This window comes from Ahaetulla prasina, chromosome 8 (assembly GCF_028640845.1).
Source record: "Ahaetulla prasina isolate Xishuangbanna chromosome 8, ASM2864084v1, whole genome shotgun sequence".
In the NCBI taxonomy this organism is placed as follows: Eukaryota; Metazoa; Chordata; class Lepidosauria; order Squamata; family Colubridae; genus Ahaetulla; species Ahaetulla prasina.
In genome coordinates, this window is record NC_080546.1 from 3,471,165 (window position 1) to 3,478,235 (window position 7,071).

Here is a 7,071-nt window from a genome sequence, read left to right on the forward strand (position 1 = left end):
AGGAAGGAAAAGAAAGGAAGGGAAGGGAAGAAGGCAGGACAAGAAGCAACGGGTGGGAATTAATCAAGGAGAGAAGCAACCTGGAATTAAGGAGAAATTTCCTAACAGGGAGGACAATTAACCAGCAGAACAGCTTGCCACCAGAAGTTGTGGGTGGTCCCCATCACTGGAGGTTTTTAAAGAAGAGATTGGACAACCATTTGGCATAGGGTTTCCTGCTTAGGCAGGGGGTTGGACTAGAAAACCTCCAAGGTCCCTTCCAACTCCATTGTTCTACGTTCTAAGGCAGGGGTCTCCAACCTTGGTCCCTTTAAGACTTGTGGACTTCAACTCCCAGAGTCCCTCAGCCAGCAAAGCTTGTGGACTTGTGGACTTGTGGACTTCAACTCCCAGAGTCCCTCAGTCAGCAAAGCTTGTGGACTTGTGGACTTGTTGCTTGTGGACTTCAACTCCCAGAGTCCCTCAGCCAGCAAAGCTTTGCTGGCTGAGGGACTCTGGGAGTTGAAGTCCAAAAGTCTTAAAGGGACCAAGGTTGGAGACCCCTGTTCTAAGGAGTTTGCTCGAGAAGCTAAGTCCCTTGGCTTCTTGGCTGCTTTTGATACCACCAGACCTCTGAGGTGGGAGACCAGGCATCTGTGATGACCTTGAAGGCCTGGGATGAGGTTGTTCCTGGTCCTTCTTGGAGGGCTGATGCTCTTTGACCCTGTGACCTTTGACCTAGGGAGGATTAGTAATCTCCCTATTATTTTCTAGATTTTTGAAACTACACAAAGCCTGAAATGATTGGCGGAAAGAGTGGAGAAGCAAAGCCCCCTCCCCCCGCCCCCCCATGGGAAAAGCCATAATCCCAAGAACCATTAACGGCCATTAGAGAGAATTATAGGGACCTTGGAGGTCTTCCAGTCCAACCCCAGGCCCAAGGCTGGAATCCTCCAACCATCTCAGACAAATCCCAAAGTCTTCAACCAAAAACTGTCTACTATTGACTTCACCCCATTCCTAAGAGGACTATAAGGGGCGTGCATAAGAGCACAAAAGTGCCTACCGTTCCTGTCCTATTGTTCCCTTCATTATATCAAATTGATATAGTTGATGCATATTTTTTTACATATATATATATATTTCTTTAAAATATGTTGTTTTATCTATGACAATTGTTTGTGTATACAAAAATAAAAAATAAATAAATAAAAATAAATAAATAAATAAAAATGGCTGTCCGAGATTGGTTGAAAAACTTCCAGTAATGGAGCCCATCAAGATGCAGTCTGGTCCATGGCTCCCTAGCTTTTCCACTGGGGAGATTCTTCCTTATTTGGTGTTGGGTTTCAATGATGGGTTCTTGTCCAATCTTTGGAGAGCAAATCCTTGGCTATGTGACAGCCCTGAGAAAGATGGCGTTCATGTCATCCGCCCCCTCACTTCTTTAAAATCCCTCCCTCCCTTCCTTCCTTCCTTCCTTCCTTCCTTCCTTCCTTCCTTCCTTCCTTCTTTCCTTCCTTCCTTCCTTCCTTCCTTCCTTCTTTCCTTCCTTCCTTCCCCTTTCCCTCCTTCCTTCTTCCTTCCTCCTTCCTCTTCCTTCCTTCTTTCCTTCCTTCCTTCCCTTCCTCCTTCTTCTTCCTCCTTTCTTTTCCTTCCTCCTTCCTTCCTTCCTTCCTTCCTTCCTTCCTTCCTTCCTTCCTTCCTTCCTTCCTTCCTTCCTTCCTTCCTTCTTCCTTCCTTCCTTCCTCCTTCCTTCCTCTTCCTTCCTTCCTTCCTCCTCCCTCCTCCTCCTCCTCCTCCTCCTCCTCCTCCTCCTTCCTCCTCCTTCCTTCCTTTCTTTTCCTTCCTCCCGTTCCTTCCTCTTTCCTTCCTTCCTTCCTTCCTTCCTTCCTTCCTTCCTTCCTTCCTTCCTTCCTTCCTTCCTTCCTTCCTTCCCCTTTCCCTCCTTCCTTCTTCCCTCCTTTTCTTTTCCTTCCTCCCTTTCCTTCCTTCCTTCCTTCCTTCCTTCCTTCCTTCCTTCCTTCCTTCCTTCCTTCCTTCCTTCTTGCCTGCCTTCTGGTAAACTTAGGTTTTTTTAATCTATCTATCTATCTATCTATCTATCTATCTATCTATCTATCTATCTATCTATCTATCTATCTATCTATCTAATCTCTATTGTATCTATCCACCCATCCATTCAATATTTACCATCTATCATCTGTCTATCTGTCTATATTGTATCTGTCTCTATTGTATAGCCATCCATCCATCCATTGATCCATCTAAAACTTTTACTCATTCTTCCTTCCTTCCTTCCTTCCTTCCTTCCTTCCCTCTCTCCATCCCTCCCTCCCCCTTTCTTTTCCTTCCTTCCTTCCTTCCTTCCTTCCTTCCTTCCTTCCTTCCTCCCTCTCTCTCTCCCTCCCTCCCTCCCTCCTTCCTTCCTTCTATACATACATCTTCCTTCCTTCCTTCCTTCCTTCCTTCCTTCCTTCCTTCCTTCCTTCCTTCCTTCCTCCCTCCCTCCCTCCCTCCCTCCCTCCCTCCCTTCCCTAGTTCCAGGTTGCTTCTCTCCTTGGTTAGTTTCCATCCATTGCTTCTTGTCCTGCCTTCAGGTGCTTTGGAGAATAATTTAACCCCTTCTTCTTTATGGCAGCCCCTCAAATATTGGAAGGCTGCTATCATGTTACCGCTAGTTCTTCTCTTCTGAACCTTTACACAACACAGAATAACAGAGTTGGAAGGGACCTTGGAGGTCTTCTAGTCCAACCCTCTGCTCAAGCAGAAAATCCTATACCATAGAGGACAAATGGCTGTCCAATCTCTTCTTGAAGACCTCCAATGATGGGGACCACCCACAACTTCTGGTGGCAAGCCGTTCCATTGGTTAATTGTCCTCCGTGTTAGGAAGTTTCTCCTCAATTCCAGGTTGCTTCTCTCCTTGATGAGTTTCCATCTGTTGCTTCTTGTCCTGCCTTTGGAGAACAGGTGGACCCTCCTCTTCCTTGGGGCAGCCCCACCCCCCAGATATCGGAAGACTGCAATCATGTTGCATAACCATTCGTCTGAAGTGGTGTAGGGTTTCCTGCCTGGGCAGGGGGTTGGACTAGAAGACCTCCAAGGTCCCTTCCAACTCTGTTATTATTATTATGTCTTAAAATTGATGAGGTTGAGAGAAGTTGACCCAGCCGTCTCTACTGCATATTCAGATCTTTCTGCTTAGACATAACGGACTCCAGTTATCTGAAGTTTCGTTCCTCTTCTTCCCTTTGGCTTGACACACGACAAACACACACATTCTCACAAAACCTACACACGCGAAGAAACAGATTCGATGGGAAACGTTTTTGTTTTCTCAGACGCTGTTTTGGGGACACGCGGTTTTCTGGGTGACTGATGTTGCTTCCCCAGAGTTCTGCTAAATTAACCTGGATTCTGTTAGCTGAATGCACGAAGCCCCAAATATGTTTAAATGTCTGTTTGGGGATATGAGGTTTGCAGAGCCTTTTTTTAAAAAAAATAGGGACCATGGATTTCTTGGCCTGGAGATTGATGTGCCAGCCTTTCCTTCTGGAGCTGCTTCATGTTATTGCAAGAAACCACGGGCATATCTCTTTCCTGTTATTGAAAGAACGGCTTCAACTATCTGCCATCGGCAGGAATTATTGTTATGTTCTCTGGATGGGTCTTTGCACAAGGCCCTTTGGACTCTGGTGGGTTTATTCTCTGATGGTTTCTCTGGCGGCCTTGCAGAGCCCCCCCCTCTGGACCCAAGAGCTTCATTTCTGTTATCCCAGAAAGGGTTCGGGTTGACTTGAATTACGGTTTTCCTTGGCACTTTGGCATCCGTAACTAGGACAGGACCGAGCGGGAAATTGAACTGGGACTGAGGACATGAGAAGGAGAAGGAGCAGGAGGAAGGAGGAAGGAAGAAAGAAAAGAGGAAGGAGGAAGAAGGAGAAAGAAAAGAAAAAGAAGGAAGGAAGGAAGGAAGGACGAGAAGGAAAGGAGGAAAGGGTAGGAGAAGGAGATGAAGATGAAAAAGGAGGAAGGAGGAAGAAGGAAGAAGAAAGAAAAGTGGAAGGAGGAAGGAGGAGAAAGAAAAGAGGAAGAAGGAAGGAGAAAAAGATGAAGAAGGCGGAAGGAACGAAGAAAGGAGGAGAAAGAAAGGAGGAAGCAAAAGGAAAGGAGGAAAGGGGTATGTCGTGTCCCACTCCTCCGCTGACGGCCGGGTCAGGGAAATCCGAATCAGGCGTGCCTCTGCAGCTCTGCCAAAGTCCTAGCAAAGTCCTCAGAGTAGGCAGGAGACCAGAAAGTGACTTCAGCAAGATATGTTTAGACTTTGACTGACTCAGAGAATGCCAGAAAGCAGGTCCTTTATATAGGCCATGGGGTGTGGCTCCATGACTCAGCACTTATCCAGGCCTGCCCCTCCCTTCCTTCTGTCGCCGCTGCCTATCAAGTCTTCTGACGCGAGGGTCACTCCAGTCGGCAGCTGTTGGCAATTGACCTCCCTCAGGCTCACATGCTGTGGAGGAGGGGGAGGGGTCTAGTATCTCCGTTTGCCTGGGCATGGAGCCAGAGCTGGGGGCTGGAGATACTTCCTCCTCTTCAGCCTGTCTGGGCATGGAGCCAGGGCTGGGGCCGGGAGGCATACTAGGACATTCCTCCGTGTTCGGAAGCAGATAAGAAGGTCCCGGCTGTGGTGAGATCGGACGAGAAACAACAGGGTAGGAGAAGGAGAAGGAGAAGAAGATGAAAAGGGAGGGAGGAAGAAGGAAGAAGAAAGAAAAGTGGAAGGAGGAAGGAGGAGAAAGAAAAGAGGAAGAAGGAAGGAGAAGAAGATGAAGAAGGCGGAAGGAACGAAGGAAGGAGGAGAAGGAAAGGAGGAAAGGGGTAGGAGGAGGAGAAGATGAAAAAGGAGGAAGGAAGAAGACGGAAGGAGGAAGAAAAGAGGAAGGAGGAAGAAGGAAGAAGAAAGAAAAGTGGAAGGAGGAAGGAGGAGAGAGGAGAAGAAGGAAGGAGAAGAAGATGAAGAAGGCAGAAGGACTAAGGAGGGAGGAGAAGGAAAGGAGGAAAGGGGTAGGAGGAGGAGAAGATGAAAAAGGAGGAAGGAAGAAGACGGAAGGAGGAAGAAAAGAGGAAGGAGGAAGAAGGAAGAAGAAAGAAAAGTGGAAGGAGGAAGGAGGAGAGGAGAAGGAGAAGAAGGAAGGAGAAGAAGATGAAGAAGGCAGAAGGACGAAGGACGAAGGAAGGAGGAGAAGGAAAGGAGGAAGCAAAGGAGAAGGAAAGGAGGAAAGGGGTAGGAGAAGGAGAAGAAGATGAAAAAGGAGGAAGGAGGAAGAAGGAAGGAGGAAGAAAAGAGGAAGAAGGAAGAAGGAAGAAGGAAGAAGGAAGAAAAGTGGAAGGAGGAAGGAGGAGAGAGGAGAAAGAAAAGAGGAAGAAGGAAGGAGAAGAAGATGAAGAAGGCGGAAGGAATGAAGGAAGGAGGAGAAGGAAAGGACGAAGCAAAAGGAGAAGGAAAGGAGGAAAGGTGTAGGAGAAGGAGGAGGAGAAGAAGATGAAAAAGGAGGAAGAAGGAAGGAGGAAGAAAAGAGGAAGGAGGAAGAAAGAAAAGTGGAAGGAGGAAGGAGAAGAAGATGAAGAAGGAGGAAGGAACGAAGGAAGGAGGAGAAGGAAAGGAGGAAGGAGAAGGAAAGGAGGAAGGGGATAGAAGAAAGAGAAGGAGAAGAAGAAGATAAAGGAAAGAGGAGAAGAAGAAGAAGAAGAAGAAGAAGAAGAAGAAGAAGAAGAAGAAGAAGAAGAAGAAGAAGAAGAAGAAGGAGAAGAAGCAGAAGAAGAAGAAGAAGAAGAAGAAGAAGAAGAAGAAGAAGAAGAAGAAGAAGAAGAAGAAGAAGAAGAAGAAGAAGAAGAAGAAGAAGAAGAAGAAGAAGAAGAAGAAGAAGAAGCAGAAGAAGAAGAAGAAGAAGAAGAAGAAGAAGAAGGAGAAGGAGAAGAAGAAGAAGAAGAAGGAGAAGAAGAAGAAGAAGTAGTGCTGTAAATTGAGAACATCAGGTTGATGTTCAGGATGCACCAGACCCTGGCTTGACTGGATCTCATGATCGTTCAGTGTGGGCCCACCCCAACCTACTATGGGGAGAACCCAAATGTTTCCCACAGTTCACTTAACAACTGTGGCATGGGAGGTCGTACAATGGGGCAAAAGTCACTTAGCAACCGTGTTGCTCAGCCACGGAAATTCCGGGGCTCAATTACCGTCGTAGGTCGAGGACTTCCCTTCGCACAAGAGTGATTGACTCCTCTGGTAAACGTTTTGGAACTGGTCGCAGCTCCCTTCCTCTTTTCTTCCCGATATTTTCCGCAGACGTTGAACACAATAGATGAGCCCGCCCAAAATGTCAGATTAAGCTAAAATCAGGCAAGGATCGTTTGTGGTTCGCCATGCTAGCATCCCGCAGGGAGTCGTGTGAACCTTAAGCTATATTGCGGCGTTATTCAAGCGTGGCATCTGATTAAGCTTTGTTAACCCAAGGGTTTCGCCCGGTTGTCTAAACAAGGCAACGTATTTTTACTGCAGCTGGACCATTTGTGGAAAAGAGAAGAGGCGGCGAGGAGAGAAGGAAGATGGGATTTTTTTAAAAAAAAGGAGAGAGAGAGAGAGAGAGAAAGAAATTGCTGGAAAGACAAGAAAGAGAATGTACAATGTACAATGCAAGTGAGCCAGGTGCAGATCCGTATATTGGAGAAACAAAACAGCCACTTCACAGACGCATGGCACGACGTAGGAGAACAAACCCAGCAGGACAAGAGTCAGCAGTCCATCTGCATTTGAAAGACAAAATCCACTCTTTTGAAGACGGCAAAGTCCACATTTTGGACAGAGAGGACCACTGGTTTGAAAGAGGGATCCAAGAGGCCATCTAGGTCAAAACTGAACAGCGCTGTCTCAACAGAAGGGGAGGGATACAACATTAACTATTTCCAGTCTACAACACAATCCTTTTAACAGTTCCAAGAAGGCTCCACACCCATTTGCACCACTCGGAACCTCCAAGTGGCCTCAACGACTCTCTAAACAAGGATGCAGATGACCAGCTCTCCGCAAGA

General features: G+C 47.0%; 1 pseudogene; it reads left to right on the forward strand.

The window, feature by feature from the left end:
• The first annotated feature begins 4,735 nt into the window (after nt 1–4,735).
• On the forward strand, nt 4,736–5,712 carry LOC131203195 (uncharacterized; annotated as a pseudogene).
• The last annotated feature ends 1,359 nt before the right edge of the window (nt 5,713–7,071 follow it).